Source organism: Falco biarmicus, chromosome W (genome assembly GCF_023638135.1).
Source record: "Falco biarmicus isolate bFalBia1 chromosome W, bFalBia1.pri, whole genome shotgun sequence".
NCBI classification, from domain to species: Eukaryota; Metazoa; Chordata; class Aves; order Falconiformes; family Falconidae; genus Falco; species Falco biarmicus.
The window spans coordinates 7,132,326-7,150,157 of NC_079310.1; positions in this window are offsets into that span (position 1 = coordinate 7,132,326).

A 17,832-nucleotide genomic window follows, 5' to 3' on the forward strand; every position below is an offset into this window, starting at 1 on the left:
ATCCTAGGTCCTAATACCTATACCTGGGAAGAAATGCAATCTATCTTAGGAATATTATTTACAACTGAAGAAAGGTCTATGATTAGACAGGCAGGGTTACAGATGTGGGAAAGAAGGCATCAACAAGGTCCTCCTGGGGAACAGAAATGGTCTAACCAGAACCCGAATTGGAGTAACCAAAATGCCCGTGATAGACAAAATATGTCAGATTTGAGAGAGTTGATTATCCAAGGATTCAAGGAGGCAGTCCCAAGGGGGCAGAATATTAATAAGGTTTTTAGTGAACAACAGGAAAAAGACGAGTCTCCTGTGGATTGGTTAGAGAAACTGAGGAAAAATTTACAAATGTATTCGGGGCTAGACCCAGCCTCTCCAGTTGGAGAAGCATTTCTAAAAATCCAATTTGTGGCTGGATCATGGAGGGATATAAGAAAGAAACTGGAAAAGTTGGACAGTTGGCAAGAACGAGGATTACAAGAACTGTTGAAGGAAGCTCAGGAAGTGTATGTACGGAGGGATGAGGAAAAACAAAAAGAGAAAGCAAGAATATTTGTAGCGGCAGCCCGGGAAACTCAACAAATGGAGGATTTCCCAGGGAAAACGCCCGAATGTTATCATTATGAGCAGAGGGGACGTTTCAAAAAGGACTGGAGGAGACAAATGAAGGACAAACAGATGTTTAATGAAGATGAATAGGGGTATCAGGGCTCTACATTCTGGGGACAAAAACAACATCTGAGCCCTTGATAAATTTAAAGATTGGTCCCCAAGAGGAGAAAGTAAAAATGTAAAGATTGAATTTAGAAGAACTTGATGTAACAGCTGGGGAAATTTATATTGACTTCCGTAAAAGGGTAATTGAATTTACAAAAATTTAAAGTACAAGAGAACCGATGTTATCTTTAGTAGCTGATTTAACCTGCTTTTCCCTAATTTTCCAGGACCTCTCTTGGTGTTTGTTATGTTGGGAGTCGCACACCTAGATAAAACTGGAGAGGGCAAGACCGGAGGGAATCGGTGCTGCAGCTGACAAGGTCTGCCGGGGCTGCAACCCCTGGGGTGGTGACCGCTGAGCATTATGATCCTGACCGGACCTCTCTTGATAAGGGTCCTGATTGGAACCCTGTGGGAAGGTGTAGACACCCTTTATACTTCCAACTTTATATTAAGAAAACAGAGGGATGGATAAAGAAAGGAGAAGATAAAAAACCATTGTTTGTTATCTAGCTTGTTTTTATCGTGAGATGAAAACGGGAATCAAATATGAAGTTCCCACAGTTGCTAAAAATGTGTTTGTAAAACTAGTTAAAAATATAACAAAGGGTAACTATTTAATCTTACCAATTGTTGTATGTAATTGAGTTACCAAAGTGAGTGTTATACTCCTGGGAAAATTTGGGGGGTTGTTACTTGTCCCTGTTTGATTTGAGCATTGGAAACTAAGACATGAATCAATAAGGTAAACAAAAACAAAAGGGGGGATTGTGATAAACGCGGTCATGATTCATGTCAAAAATAGAATGTACTGTGATAAGTGTAATTGTTGTACCCTGTGTAAATCTGGGACCTGTATCGCAGTTGTGGTGAGTGGGCATGTGTGATTCTCCTTTAAGACAATGTGATGGCTTCCCCTTCCCCTGAGGCAATCGCTGCCTGGAAAAGGCCACCAAAGGAGATAAGGAAAGCGAAACTAGCCAGAGAAGGCCCACCAAAGGAGACAAAGACCTTGAGATTTGAAAAAGCGCGCCAAAGGAGAGCCAATAGGAGGAGAAGGTGTACCCTAACGACCCAATGGGGAAAGAGCAGGACGAACATCTGGCAAGAGGAGATTGGTCAACATCCGGGGATAAAAGACGCTGCTTTTAGGACTCAGGTGTGCGTGTGGTGGAACTAATTGAATTCTCCGCGCACCCAGTGCTGTTTTTGCTTATCGTTTCTCAACCTAAATTGATTGAACCCAAATAAAATTGTTTTAATTGTTATTGTTTATAACACTCCCAACTTCTTGTGCCCTCCAGACTACTTGCTGGTGGGGTGGGGTGAGGAGCAGAAAAGGCCTTGACTGTGTGTAAGTAGTGCTCAGCAGTAACTGAAACATCCCTGTGTTATCAACACTGTTTTCATCACAAATCCAAAACATAGCCACATACCAGCTACTGTGAAGAAAATGAACTCTATCCCAGCCAAAACCAGCACAATCCTATAAAAAAATGGTAGTGTAACTGGAACAAAGGGAGGAGGGGAAAGAGCACAAAGAGAGAGGAAAAAGATGACAGCTAAACCTCTATACACAGGAGATGGTGTACAGCATTTATTTGAGAATTAAAGATTTCACACACCTGTGTCTACCAGAATGTGAGAAGTGGCTCACAGCAATCAGTGATCTTTGTGATTCTTTTCTGGGAATGACCACAAAAGTACTGCTCATAAATGTGCTTGTTTGACAAACTGCATAAACCCATTTATCAGAGACTCATCTCCTAGATGCCCTCAATTCTGAACAAAAGTGATCGCCAACCTCCCCTGTGTCAAAAAGGGCCCATTAGAAGCATTGCTCTCCTACCCATCTATTGAAACTGTTATTTGAGGCAACTAATTATGTTTCACTCATTCCAAGAATCAAATATATCTGTCAGTCTATCATTTATTACATTAACTGGAAATATTTGCAGGAATCATGGACAGTAAACTTTGAAGATAAAGACAATGGTTTTTCCACTTTTTATTTTTTACTTTGCAAAACTGTTTAGAACAGGGAGAGCAAATGGACAGCAAATCTACTACAGGTAAAAAGTGTCTCTAAGTGTAGCCTACAATAAATCTCACTGTCTTGGTAAAATTGTACTTAGCTTTCATTTTTATACCTTGCCACTGGTATGGTGTCTGAATATATCAAGTGCAGTGTGAACAGTTTTTGATCTTTTTACATATTGCCATGTTTCTTGAAATAACACAGAAAGATGCTGATCACACTGTGTATTGAAACAGGAAATACTTGTCTGGACTGTGGCCTTGTTAGTCTCAGCTTTAAATGGATTTAGTGTGGAGCAGTGCCTGGTTGGGAAATATTGCGGTGAAGAGTTACTGGGTTGCACTAAGCTGATAATCAGAGATTCAGCAAGCAGCACTCCTCTCTTGGTATTAAAAGTGAACCAATACTCCTGAACTGTACTGGGAGGCCAGCTGGTACAAAGATACCTGAATACCCATGTCCTGCCAAAAGTGAGTTGCCTAAAAATCTTGCAGAAGATGGGCTTATGCTGTTGAGAGATACTATCTTTGGCTAAAATACAGCAATAAGACTGTGATCATTCATGCTCATTGACGCTGAGAAGACAAGTTTAAGAGATGGAAAGAAACCTCCAGATGGCCCAGCCAGAGCTGAATTGAACTCTTGTCTTCTATCCTGTCTTTCTGGTCTCTTCCTCTTGTTTCAACTGGTTACAGCACACATACCCTTTCCACCCAAAACTTTTCTAAACTGCTATGACTCACTTTGTTTCACCCGACAGCATATTGGGTGTTGATCAAAGTAATTTCATATAATCAATGTCCTACTATATGTACTTGAAAGATGGTTCAAAAACTGGCAAGCTATTTTTGCATATATTCCTTTGATCATCATGGTCAGAAAGTCTGACATTGCCCTAAATTCAGGACTATCTAGAACTTCTCAGGACTTTCTCCTAACCCCTCCCATATCCTGCATAATCATAAGGACAATTATCTGTCATTGTTCTTGTATGACAGACAATTATGAGTGTTGCTCATGAACTGGTTATTGAAATGTATTCTATCAGATCATTGATATAGGGCTATTTCCTAATTTTTCTTCTCCTTGTTTAGCAGTGTATTGCTGTAGCAGATGGCAGCAACAGGAAGCTCACTGCTCTGCATGAGGAAAGCGTTCCAGAAATGCAGCAATTTCTCTAGAGTGGGTCACCAGTAGTAACTTGGTGATAGGAAATGTGTGCTGGGGAAGCATTGCTGGAGAATTATAATGGCCACAAATGAGCAAACAAGAGTTGTGGTAAAGCTATATCACTGACAATGAGCTATTGGATGCAACACTAATAGGCACTTTTAATGTTACTGTACATTTTAACCTTCATGATCTAAACGGGCATTATCAGCAAGAGACTAGATGGCTGGCATAGCTACATACATTAGGAATAATTAGCCTTAGTTATCAAAGCATTGCTTGCATACTTTTCAAAATGCAATCTTAAAAAAGACAACAAATCCTAAATATAGTTTCATCCTGACATGCGGAATCAAACTCTACAACTCACAGAGTTATAAAGCAGATATGTTTATTGTGGCACCGGGTGCAAGGGGGATCGCTCCTCCTAATTTGCACACCGAGAGGTTAAGTGAGAAGATACTTATTACACAGAAGCATACATATTCATTAGATTCCCAAGAAAAGGCAGGGTTATTACAGTTAATTCCAGGAAGTCATTATAAGTCTCCTCCTGCTCAGGCGCATTAACACCTGGTGGTGGTGAGCTGAGGTCTTTGGGAGGAAGGCTCACAGTCTTCTTCAAGATGTACTTTTCCCTTTGGCACAAAATGCTAAGTAGTCCATATCAGCAACCGCAGAGCCAGATTGTACTAGTTCTTTTCCCAGGTAGTACATCTTGAAGACAACATAATTCTTGCTTACAACTTAGCTGTTAGTTCAGTTATCTTACATGTGCAGAGAGTGTTCTTGTTAGTCAGTTTGTTATCTACAAGTGCTGAAGCACTAGTTGCAAGGCCTGCATATTTACCAAATTATTTTCAGCTTTAACTATTTCAGTCCAGCAGAAATTAGTACAAACAGTACGTTTTCCTCAGTGGAAGCTGCTGTCCATACAGAGTCCAGTTTATAAACGCAGAGAATGACATTATTTGTGAGAAATACATTTGTCAGCTCTTTTCATATCATTTACTGCTATCCTTGGCCAAAGGAATGTAAGTAGTGGGATGTAGCATGGATTTTCTGATCTTTTGTTTTTTGGGTTCTGTTGTGGTTTAACCCCAGCCGGTAACCAAGCACCACGCAGCTGCTTGCTCACTCCCCCTCACTCAGAGGGATGGGAAGGAGGATCGGAGAGGAATGTAAAACTCAAGGGTTGAGATAAGAACAATTTAATAGCTAAAGCAAAAGACGCGCATGCAAGCAAAGCAAAGCAAAGCAAGGAATTCATTCACCACTTCCCATAGTCAGGCAGGTGTTTGGCCATCCCCAGGAAAGCAGGGCTCCATCACGCGTAACGGTTACTCGGGAAGACAAATGCCATAATATCAAATGTCCCTCCCTTCCGTCTTCCGCCAGTTTATATACTCAGCATGACGTCATATGGTATGGAATACCTCTTTGGCTAGCTTGGGTCAACTGTCCTGACTGTGTCCCCTCCCAGTTTCCCATGCCCCTCCAGCCCTCTCGCTGGCAGGGCCCAAGGAACTGAAAAGTCCTTGACTTAGTATAAACATTACCCAGCAACAACTAAGAACATCAGTGTCCTATCAACATTGTTCTCACACCAAATCCAAAACACAGCACTGCGCCAGCTACTAAGAAGAAAATTAACTCTATCTCAGCTGAAACCAGGACAGATTCTTTTTCAATAGGAGCAATTTCAGCTTCATGGAAAATGCCCATTTGGAGATGATATGAAATCAGAAATTCTCTGAAGTCATTGTCATTGAAAAAGGGCTTAAACCAGAATAGTATGTTCAGATGAACCTCTTTCCTTTCTCTGCCAGATGTCCTTAGATTGGATTCATAAAGCTGTTTGCTTTCTTTTTATTGTCACTTCCATAGTTTAATTGATGGTGGTATTTTGCAATATCTGATAGAGTTTTATGCAAATTAACAGAACAGGGCAAGAGACTGAAGACTTTTCTTTAGGAAGAAAAAGTTATATACCTTTATGCAGACTCTACTGTTTAAAGTTAAATTAAAAGTTAAAATGAAAATTAAACATTACATGTGATGTTCTTGATATTCTTCAAGAGAAAACTAGAGAAGATCTGGGGGAATGTTCATAAGTGCTACTTCTGCATTTTGTCCGAAGTAGCTGAAGCAATTTAGTTACTGTGTATAAGCACTGGGACCTTTATGGTGTTGGAAAGTTGCTTATTGTGAGCTGGGTGGCCAAAACTTGGCTTATGGTGGCCCCACTTCATTTAGGGATGACTCCAGATTAAGAACAAAGGAAACCATGTTTTGTTTCAAATGCTTGTGTAGTCTCCCACTGGATCTTCAGACATCGCTTCTGACATCCTGCAATCTGAAATGCTTAGTTGCATACAAAACCTCTTCGCAATAAGCTAATAAAAGCTTGTTGAATCCAATGAGAACAACAAAATTCTAAGTAGCTCTAAAGTTGAGAGAGGGGAAATGTGCAACTCATGCACCATGCAGTAGAGCAGAGATGTATTTAATCACACAAGCATATTTTCTTTGCTTATCTGCTGGTGGATGTGTGTGCTGTCAGCTGTGAAATTGGTTACAGTGCTGGAAACAATCACTTTCAGAACAGGCTTTGTATCCTTGTTCTCTCCATGGGAATTTTGAAAATACCACTTACTGTGGCAATGTATTTGGAAGAAAAGGGACACCTGGTCTATCAATAGTCGCTCTTGCTTTAGCAGCTTGATATGATTAAAAGTTTTATCTGCTCAGCAAGGCCCCATGGTCGGTCATGTGAGAAAGACACCCGGAACAAAGAAAACAGGATCTTTGGCAGTTAAGCAGGCAGAAAAACAGGAGCTGAGCTGGGAACTGATGACCGAAAGAATGTCAACAATTTTAATGATGAGACTAACTGCTTGTATGCTTTTAACCAATTAGCATCTGTATAGCAGCGTGTGAACAGTGTATGTAACCAATAGAATTAAGGTGTGATTTGTGTATGAATATTAATGTTGTACATAAGTTTGCAGAAACTTAAGTAAAGTGGCTTCAACTAGGATCATATTGATATGTCATTGAGTCCATGATTTTGCTCCTGCAACTTACCTGATCGCTGGCAGGGTATTTGTAATACTTTGTTGGCACACCAGTAAAAATACATATAAAAACTGTTTCAGAATTTTAGGACAAATTTTGCTCTTCACTATGTTAATATTAATAAAGAGAAAAACTACTCTATTTCCACTTGTGTAACCAAAAGCAGAGTTTCAGCTTAAAGAACAAGAGTGCAAATGGCAAGGTATTAAAAACACAGACGTAGAGAGAGAGGTCCATGGAGGAAAATGGTTTATATTGAGGCAGTTGCTGAAGCAAATGAGAGCTTTGCCCAAGCAAGGCCCATTTGGCCCAATAGTTTTCTTTGTGAGTGGTAGTTTTAGAGAAATCTTTAATTAAGACAATTTGTTCTACCTAGCCATTAGTGCTTCAGATCACTTTCAGTATTTTTCTGGACTGATGCTGGACCAAGCCTGAAATCCTAGTTGTCTATATACTCAACCAGGGTTGACAGTGCAGCCCTTTTTTTTTATGTCATCAGAAAATAATTTCCAGTGAATCAGAAATGTTGTCAGTTGTGATAAATGGCTGCATAGAATACATAAACCTTTTCATTTTCCTGTGCAATAAAGGCCTGATAAATTTTCTGCACAAAATGTCAGTGTGTCATTGTAACACCTGAAGAAAATTCTGAGAAAAGTTCAATGAAAAAACAAATTCAGGTCTCCTCATGTTAAATGAATATGATAGAAAAAAATAAGCAAACTAATTTCAGTTTTTCATTGCCTCCTGAGCAACCTTGGCACCTGGCTTCAGCATCTCTAATAACAGGTGAGTAATACTCCAATAATACTCTAATAATAGATTAATAATTTTCTTATTTTATTTGTTGGTTACCTTTCTGAGATGTAGAACTTGACAACTGTGGTCAGAAGTTCTGCTCCCTTCATCAAAATATTCCTCAGGATCAGGACTGACTCTGTGGAAAAAGGCATCAATCATGGAGTTAATTATTGGATGGTAACAAGGAATTGTAATAATTATAAATTTGGGAAATTTTTGAATGGTTTTTTTTTCAGCCTCAAGTTCTTTTCACATAATTTTAACACTAAGAAAATAATACTGTTACTTTTAAGATGTCCTGTGCTATTTCTTCAGTCAGCACTCTGTGCTGTTTCCAATAACTCAACCATGCTTAAATTTCTGAATAGGTAGAAGTCACCATGATTTGTGTGTCTGGAGATTGAATCACTGCTAATGTGTTTTGCATTGAAAGATGATATTGTGCCTGTTGAGTAGGTGGAGCTCCTGTTTTTGTTTACCACCACACTGAGTTTGGGTGGCCTCTAGGGAGTGAGTGGACACATGAAATCAGCAGCACTCTGGGGATGTGCCAGGGAACTCCATCTTTGCTTGCTGCTAATACTCTCTACCCTAGGAAACAATAATACATTTGTTTGAAAACTGTACATACAGTAGGGAACATTATTCTATTCATAATAACACAAAATAAATCCAGAGGCTTTTTAATGATGAAGATGGAGAGGATGCAGGTCCAGAAAGCAAAGATAATGCTTCTCTTCATATTTAGCTTTGGGTCTTGTTGCCTATGCCTGATTTTATCTGAGATGAACAGCAAAGAAAAGGCATGAAACATTCCCAAATCCTGTTCTGTGTCCTCATAATGTCCTAGTGGACAACATAAGCACAGTGTGAATGTAGGCTTCTACCAAACACTGTGTCATGTGGCAAGTGGTTTTATACTCCTCCAGGCCATGGCAATGTCACATAGGCAGGTGGGACACACAGAGGTGACTGGCCAGGCAGACACTTCTGGGGTTCATCCACAGTGTAGGAGAACATGTTCCAGAGTATGTTTTAATGCTCAGTGCACATGTGAGTTTTTTCCTGAGCAAACTAGTTGAATGGTCTCATACTGGACCAAAAGCTGCAGTAGGTAAGCAGTGTAGCTGCCTAGTGAACTTAGCTTCAAAGTCACTTGGCATTGCAGGGTAGTTGTTATCACCTCAAGATTAATAGTTGCTTAAAAATAGCACTGGTGCTGAGCAAATGAAAACTCCTGCACTAACCTACTGCCTTCAGAGGAGGCACAGTTATTTTTCGACAGTTTGCACTGTTTTCTTGTTTAACCTCTATCTTTTTTTAATAATCTGAGCAAGAAGCCAGAAACCTCTCACTCCTAAGCAAGGAAGAAACAGTAGTTTTGGAGTTCCAGCTATCTCCATTGGTGTAGGCTCTGTGTGTGCATAATTATTTATTTTTTTAAATGGCACCATCTACTAGCAAATGCAGAATTGCTCATAACTTTGTAATTTCAATAAAGCTGCTGCTACTACTTGCAAATGTCTTTCTGAGTGCATCTCTCAGCATGGTGCCAGAAGTGTAATAAATTTCATTGCTTAACTTCTTTGCTGTGGCTGACTTCAGGCATGGCTTTGAGCAATACTTCATCCTCTGATGCAATCTGTATACATGGTTTGTTTGTGAAAAATTGAGTTTTTCCAGAGAAGCATGGAAAACTATGTGAAATAAAGGAAAGAAAGTAATCAGGGTGCCACACTGAATATAGAACATAGAATCATTTAAGTTTGAAAAGACCTTAAAAATCATCAAGTCCAACTGTTAACCTAACACTGCCAAGCTCACCACTAAACCATGTCCCTAAGCACCATGTCTATGCATCTTTTAAATATCTTCAGGGACGGTGACTCCACAACTTCCCTGGGCAGCCTGTTCCAATGCTTGATAACCCTTTCAGTGAAGATTTTTTTCCTAATATCTAATCTAACATACAGCAAAGGATACTTTTTTACTTCTGTCTTTAGAGCTAAACTAAAGAAAGATTAAAAAAAAATACTACAATACTGCATTGGATTTCCATGGCAAGGTTTTGGTAGTGCGGGGGCTGCAGGCGTGGCTTTGGTGAGAAGATGCCAGAAGCTGCCCCCCCATTTTGGATGGAGCCAATGCTAGCCAGCTCCAAGACAAACTCACCACTGGCCAAGGCTGAGCCCATCAGCAATGGTGGTAGCACCTCGGGGATAATATATTTAAGAAGGGGTAGAAACTGCTACACAACAGCAGCAGTGAGAGAGGAGTGAGAATATGTGAGAGGAACAACTCTGCAGACACCAAGGTCAGTGCAGAAGGAGGGAGAGGAGGTGCTCCAGGTGCTGGAGCAGAGATTCCCCTGCAGCCTGTGGTGAAGAGCATGATGAGGCAGGCTGTGCCCCTGCGGCCCATGGAGGTTCACAGTGGAGCAGATACCCACCTGCAGCCCAGGGAGGGTCCCACACCAGAGCAGGTGGATGCATCCAAAGGAGGCTGTGACCCCATGGAGAGCCTGCACTAGAGCAGGCTCCTGGCAGGACCTGTGGCCCCGTGGAGATAGGAGCCCAGGCTGGAGCAAGTTTGCTGGCAGGGCTTGTGACCCTGTGGGGGACCCATGCTGGAGCAGTTCATGAAGAACCGCAGCCCATGGGAAAGACCCACATTGGAGAGGTTCATGAAGGTCTGTCTCCCATGGGTGAGACCCCATTCTGGAGCAGGGAAAAGAGCATGAGGAGGAAGGAATGGCAGAGACAAAACGTTAGGAACTGACTGCAGTACCCATTCACTGCACTTATGGGGAGGAGGTAGAGAAGTTGGGAGTGAAGTTAAACCTGGGAAGAAGGGAGGGGTGGGGGGAAGGTATTTTAAGATCTGGTATTATTTCTCATTATCCTACTCTGTTGTTAATTGGCAATAATTTAAATTTTCCCCTGAATCAAGTCTGTTTTGCCTGTGATGGTAATTGCTGAGTGATCTTCCTGTCCTTATCTCGACCCACAAGCCTTTCATTATATTTTCTCCCATTGTCCAGTTGAGGAGAGGGAATAAGAGAGCAGCTGGGTGGGCACCTGGCATTCAGCCAGGGTCAACCCACCACAGATACCTAGGAGGAATATGTTTCTTGTTACATCCACTGGCAATAAAACTGAAATCAGAACAAAGAATGATGTTTCTGTGAAAGTTTGGCAGATGTACAGATGAACTTCTGAGATATTGGAAAGTGCTAAGAATCAGTAACAATGAATCTACCAAACTTATATTGTCATGGTCTTGGAAGTGGACTGTGGTATTGATCAGCAAACAGGCAAAAAGGCCTAGGACAAAAGCAGCTGAAATAACAGATGATTCACAAAAGGTCAAATACAGACATAAGCATAACAAAAAAACAAATTAGGTTTTGTGCACAGAAAGATAAGCAATGCAGATGTTATGGGAAAGCATTTGACAGTCACTTTTTTCATGATCTTACCTCCAGAAAAGAAATTACTTTCTCCTCGATTTTACTGCAAATAGATGGTGAGAATAACATCTCCTTTGGTGCATTTGCTTTCACTAACACCTGCTAGGTGAATTCCTGCAAAGCAAAAATTAAATATCCTATACAATTTCAGCCATGACCAAGGCAAGTAGCTCAGACTGTAGTGTAGCAAGCTTTAAGGGTAACAGCAGAATGAATTTACAAGAAAAATCTTCCTTGCAAACTGGCAAGATGCTCAGGGCAAAATTTATTCAATGGTGCTTGAAGGCAGATGTTTTGGGGTGACATCCACCAACAGATCCAGCCAAAAGCAGGTCCCACAAAGAGCACCTACAGAACACAGCTGGGAAGCACAGAAAGCCCTTCCCCTGCTTTTTGGAGGCAGGGAATGGAGTGAATGGAGTGAAAAGCTTTGAGAAATGTAACATAATAAAGTCACGTCATATACAATTCCAGCTTACTGCATTCCACATAATAGATACTTCATTTATATAGGGATGCTTTTAGAGGCAGTTCATGCCTGCTTGAAGAACAGCACTTGGAAATCAGCTCTGAGTTGAAACCAATGCAATTGCCACCTGTGAGTGACAATTTCCTTCAAGAAGAAATTTAAAAAACCCAAATTGAGAATCATGTTGAGATGGGGAATCTTAAACAAAGTTATACAACTGCTGTGGTTTAACCCCAGCCGACAACCAAGCACCACACAGCTGCTTGCTCACTCCCCCCTACCTGGAGAGGTGTGGAGGAGAATCAGAAAAGGAATGTAAAACTCGAGGGTTGAGATAAGAACAATTTAATAATTTAAACAGAATAAAGAGGTAAGAACAACAATAATAACAGTAACAATAATAACAACTGTAATGGAAAGGTGGGGGGAAAGGATAAAATCCAAAGGAAAAGGGAGAAAGGTAAACAAGTGATGCACAGTACAGCTGCTCACCACCTGCTGACCGATGCCCAGCCAGGCCCCGAGCAAAGATACCCAGTCCCCAGCTAACCCTCCAAGTTTATATAACCAAGCATGACGTCCCATGGTATGGAATACCTCTTTGGCTGGTTCAGGTCAGCTGACCTGGCTGTGTCCCTTCCCAGTCTCTTGTGGCCCTCCAGCCCTCTGGCTGGCAAGGCCCAAGAAACTGAAAATTCCTTGACTTAGTATAAACATTACCCAGCAACAACTAAAAACATCAGTGCATTATCAACATTGTTCTCCCATCATAGACAAAACACAGCGCTGCACCAGCTACTAAGAAGAAAGTTAACTTCATCCCAGTTGAAACCAGGACAACTAACAGAATGGATGAGAAATATAGTAACTATTAAAAATCAGACAAATCATACATGTCTGTTGTTCAAATCTAAAATAAAATGGCATGACGGGGAAGAGAAAGATAATTGCCCTGTAATTACACTGATAATTGGATGTGTTCAGTTTCATATAGGAAAAGAGATGTATACTAGTTCTATAAATCAAGTACAAATACTGCTGCATTTGTGTAGTTCATTTTCATGTTAACTATTTGTTGGCACAAAAATTATGTAGCAGTGTTTCTAAATTTGTCTGTTAAGAAAGTTGCAAACTGTTTCCTGAACACATCTGCTATGCAGCTTGTGTTATCTAGCTTCAAAGCAAAAAAGTACATATTATGCATTTCTACTGCTTACACAATTTTTAAGGAAAAAAATTGTACAAAGAGAAGGAACAAAAGTTGCTATAACATCCCTTTCTCTGTTAGTGAAGGAGGGAGTGAGTATTACTGTGTGGGATTCCAAGCACAAGCATCAGGAGCAGAGACACAGGTCCACTCAGTGCTTTTTCACACAGCATGGCTGAAAAGAAATCACTAAAGGCAAGGTAAGGCAGTTCCTTCATGGTTCCTGAAAGTGAAGCCCATTGCCCCAGCAGGGTGGATCAGAGACAGCTTGCATAGCCACTGTATAGCCAGAACTATGAGATCCGATGCTGGCAACTTGACATTTTTAGGACGGATAAGCTGCTATTCAATTACTCAAAGTCCAAACAAGCTTTGCAGCTACTGAAGTGTCAGTTTTCTAGATTATTTTCTTGGATTTGAGTACCTCCAAAGTGTCATTTTGGATGTCAAAGGATGTCTCCACTCCTTGGCTTTAGTCCCTTCAGCTACATCTACACTGTCTCTCGAAGGTCAGGTAAGAGAACAACCCAAAGCCCAATGTGTTCTCTGACCCAGGTCCTACACCCATATTACTGCTGGTGAGACTCAAGCATTTCCCCTGGTTCCCATTCTGCAATACCTCTACATTTGGATGACATTACTGTACAAGAGCTTTCCTGCCAAAATGTTCTCCCTAGCGTGCTATGCCTAGGAAACTTTACAGTGAGGAGAAACCCCTGCCCCATCTGCTATGAGATGACAATGACATTCTATTACTGCATTTAAAGACATAATGCAGACTAAAGAATCATGCATCTTTATTACTTGTTTAATTGGAAAGCAACCTAGAAAAAAAATTTAGTTCTACTCACTTGTGGCTTCCCCATCTGGAGGGCGCTGAACTAGTCTCACTGAGAGAGCTGCCACAAGCATATTGGGTGGATGTGCACACTACCACTCATTGATTCTACTGACATTTTTAGTGCAAGCACCAAGGAGGGACTATGCTCTTCCACTAACTGGCATTGCCATATAAATTAGGATCTCCCAGTATTTGGAATGTATAAGCTGATTAAAAACAAAAACAAACCATGTAATGCTCAGTTATATCATTTCTTTGCAGGCTGACAATAGTTCTAGGTGTAAACCCTAGAAAAAGCAGCAGCTATTGCAATGTGTATTACAAGCATGGTCAAAAAGCAAAAAAATCTGAAGGGAGTGAGCAAAAAGAAAGGAGCAATTTTAGATGGTTAATGGAGAGAGCACTTCAAGGAGAACATGTGCCACTCATTGGGGTCCAGGGCTCTCATAGCCCCAGGGGAGGACCTGCTGCTGCTTAGTGCTGTGTGTCAGGGCACTCCCATTGCTGCATGACTGGCTGCACCACAATGTGAGGTGCATCATGGAAATCTGATTGAGTCTCCTTGTTGCAGACTGTCTTAAAGTTTTGCTGAATCTTTCTATATTTTGTGTTTGTTTGAGAAACAGCTATAGGAACATTTTGATTTTAAAGAGTTAACCTCCATGTTAGCATTATGTTAGCACTTATTATCCAATGATGTATGAGTTGCTGTGCTACTTGTCATTTGAGACTGTGTTACTTGAAGTCCTTTTTCTCTAGACCATAAAAACCTTAGTCCTTACTCTCTAGACCATAACCAGAGCACCTAGGTTCTATTGTGTATAGGATGAGTTATTGGACAACTTGGCAAGGCAGATATTTAGCCATCCAACTTGGCAACAAAACTTACTTTTAAGGTGTCACAAAGTGAACTACCTTCATTATAATACTAAAAAACACGCCCACAAATCAAGAAGACCCTTGCCCAGGTGAAGACCCTTCCTCTGCGCAAGTGTAGTAACAGAAGAGGATGACACAGCAGATATTATAATTATATGCAAATTACTAACCAATCATTGTAACTGGTAGTGTATGACCTTGTAATTTTTGTGTATAAATGTAATGGTGGAATTTGCATAGTTGTGCTTGATTTGTGGAGATTCCACTGAGCACCCTGCGCTGCTAATAAAGGAGTGCCTGCTTCTTAATACTACATTGGTGTTAAGAAGTTTGATTCCTGATTTCAGTGACATCCTCTGATATGACTTTAGATACATCTCAAACATAGATTTGCATCCAAACTGGTCATCTAGGCTCCTTTACAGTCAACTAAAATTTCTGGAGAAGAAATCATCTCACTGAATTTTTATTAGTGAGAGATGAATTACATTCAGAAAATGTCCTTGCACTTTTTTTCACACTACAGTAAAGGTAATCTAGTTTATTTGTTTGACGTACAACCTATTTTTATACAGCAAAGAAGTCTTGACCTTTGATACATGATTTTTCATAGTAGGAGAGCAGTTATACCAAGGGGAGTAGAATTTGGAGTTTATTAGAAGTATCTGTGTGTGCATGCACTCCACCCAACAGCCAAATTGTTAGTGCTAGCCTGAAAAGTAACACACCATTATCAAAACTTTCTTCTCCCTGATTTGGAGTGCGGATGGAAATCAGGTCTCCCACATTCCAGGAGAGTAGCTCCACTGCCAATCTGTTGGATAATTGCATTCCCTCTCTCCCGTAGAAGCTGTTCTGTTTTGTATGAATAATTAACTAGTCGTTGCTGCAGTGGTTTGGACCTGACTTGCCCACATCCCAGATGAGCATACAAACCAGCAGGCTGGAGAATCGTTTGCAATTTCCCATTCCCCTGTCTGTAGAGGGATTTTTAAAGGACCGAGGACATATGTTACCATTGTCCAGGTTGAACAACCCAGGCCTGTTAGTTGAAGCTGCAGAGCAACTTTAAATTGTCCTGGGAACAAGCAGTGTGAGAAAGAAAACAAGCTGTGCACAAACAAGAAGCCAGGTGCAGAGCAAGTCCAGGCAACTTCGAAATCAACACACTCTCATCAGCACTCTCTGATCAGGTGCCTGCAGCATGCCCACCAATCAGCGACATGGATGCCCGTGTGACCAGAAACTTTTATCCAATCACCTGTGTGTAGAGTCGTGTGAGCGGTCAGTTTAAGTTATAAATATGGCCTGTTTGTTTAATAAAGTGAGTACGGCATATAGCCATATTGGTGTGATTGTCGTGACTTGGCCGACTCTCCACGGGGGACCCTCTTCGTCTGGCACCCGAACAGAGACCCATTTAGTCGCTTAAATGCGGTTTGCTTAAATGCGGTTTAGCTTAAATGCTGTTAGCTTAAATGCGGAAGTCTCCGTGCATCGGACCCAAAGGGAAGTTGTCTGATTAGGGAGCTGGAGGTCAGAGGCGGGTGGAACCTGGAAGGTGAAAAGCGGTCCAGAGTTCGGTGTAGAGCTGCAGATCGCACCCCCGCCGGAGGTAAGACCACGATGAATAAAACACGGCAGGGCTCTCCACTGATATCCTTTCTGAGAGAGGGGAGAGCACTCAGGAAGACCGCGATGGAATTAGACACGGCAATTAAGCTCTTAACTAGTATCCTCTTTAAGAGAGGGGAGAGCACTAAAGAAACAAGTGGAGGCTTTATTTCGCTGGTCATGAAAAAAAAATAAGATCCCAAGCCCACATTATTGTTTAGTATTATGGAATGAAGTGGGAAATTGCCTCTGGGATGCTATGATCGAGGGAGGTAAAGAAGGAAAAGAAGCTAAAGTGTTAGGAGCTATATGGCAGTCTATAATTAACACTTTGGAAACTATGAAGGCAGAAAAAAAAGTAGCAGCAGTAGCTATAGAAGCGTTGGGAGGAGATGTGGTAGAAAAGCCAATAGAGCAGAAGGATGATTCACCTAAGCCTTCTCTCTTGGCTACATTTTTCGGAGTTGGGCATACTTGTACTAGGAAGGGTATGTCCGCCCCTGCGTGTTCAACAGTGCTGGAGTTTTTAGATAAGACAGAAGAAAAACCGGAAGTTACTCCTTGGGGGTCTGTTGTAACTGAGCCAAAACCGGACGAGGCTGTCGAGCCTTGCCAGGAAGGAGGAGCAGCGAGTCCTGCTGCACCAATTGGAGCTGTGGGTGGAGCAAGACCAAAAAGGAGGGTGGCTAGAGCTCAAAGGTCAAATCAGGGGGGGCAAAAGCACCATCTAATGAGGTATCCTCCTCTTCCTGAAATATCATTGGACGAATTTGAGGAGGAAGGCAGGGAGAAACTTTGTGATAACAATACAGAGAAATCCTTACAGGAGGTAATAGATAAATTAAGAAACCTGTAAAAGAGAGTTGCAATGAACCTGCCTACTACTTCAATCCCTGTAGTTCCTCCAGTTAGCCCAACTACCCCTCCGATGCTGAACTCGAGAAAAGATCCAATTCTACAGCGTTGGTCCGGTATTGTTCGTGATGCTATTTTGGAAGGTGACTGGTAGGTGACCAGCTCATTAGCTTGTCCAGTAGTGGTTAATAATCTTGGTGCACATAACTGGGACATGATTTATGGAAGGTTAATGATCATATTTTAGCGATGGGAGTGTTGCAACCTGGTCTTCCACCTTTTATGATGATCCCTCAGATTTGGCAAATTGTTGTGATAGACTTGACTTTTTCTTTATGATTCCCTTACATCCTGACAACACGCAAAGATTTGCATTCACTCTGCCATCAATAAACTGTGCTGCTCCGGTCAAACAGTATGAATGGGTTGTCTTACCACAAGGAATGAAGAACTCTCCTACGATGTGTCAGACTTTTGTTGATTGGGCACTTGTTCTGGTATGACAACGTTGGCCCCATGTCCTGTTCTATCATTATATGAACAATATTTTATTAGCCGCTGAACAAAGGATTTCAGATGATCAAATGAAATGGCTTGTTGACCACCTTCTATCATGTGGTTTGATTGTGGCGCCTGAAAAGGTTCAACATTCAGCCCCATGGAAACATTTCGGCTGGCTCGTCTCGGATGCTCAAAT